This window comes from Petromyzon marinus, unplaced genomic scaffold (genome assembly GCF_048934315.1).
Source record: "Petromyzon marinus isolate PM22_M1 ecotype Great Lakes invasive population unplaced genomic scaffold, UKy_Petmar_22M1.pri1.0 PM_G_Scaffold_92, whole genome shotgun sequence".
Lineage (NCBI taxonomy): Eukaryota > Metazoa > Chordata > Hyperoartia > Petromyzontiformes > Petromyzontidae > Petromyzon > Petromyzon marinus.
The window spans coordinates 737,501-737,912 of NW_027423049.1; positions in this window are offsets into that span (position 1 = coordinate 737,501).

The following is a 412-nucleotide window of genomic DNA, read 5'->3' on the forward strand; positions in this document are numbered from 1 at the left end:
AACGGGTCATTTTCGTGTTGCCACATTGCGTACGAACCGCATGAAACTTCCAGAGGCATTTGCAGCAGGAATGCATGTGCACTCAAAAACTTCTATATGTTTCACGGATAGACCCCGTGAAACGCTAGAAATTGGCGGGGATGTGTCTCTTGTGGCTCACGGGGCTGTTAGGGTGGCACAGAACTCCCTCGGAATGGGAAAAGGGGTCATTTTCGTGTTGCCACATTGCATAGGAACGCCATGAAACTTCCAGAGGCATTTGCAGCAGAAAGGCACGTGCACTCAAAAATTTTAATATTTTTCACGCATAGACCCCGTCAAACGCTAGAAGTTGGCGGGGATGTCTCTCTTGTGGCTCACGGGGCTGTTAGGGTCGCACAGAAATGCCTCGGAATGGGAAAACGGGTCATTT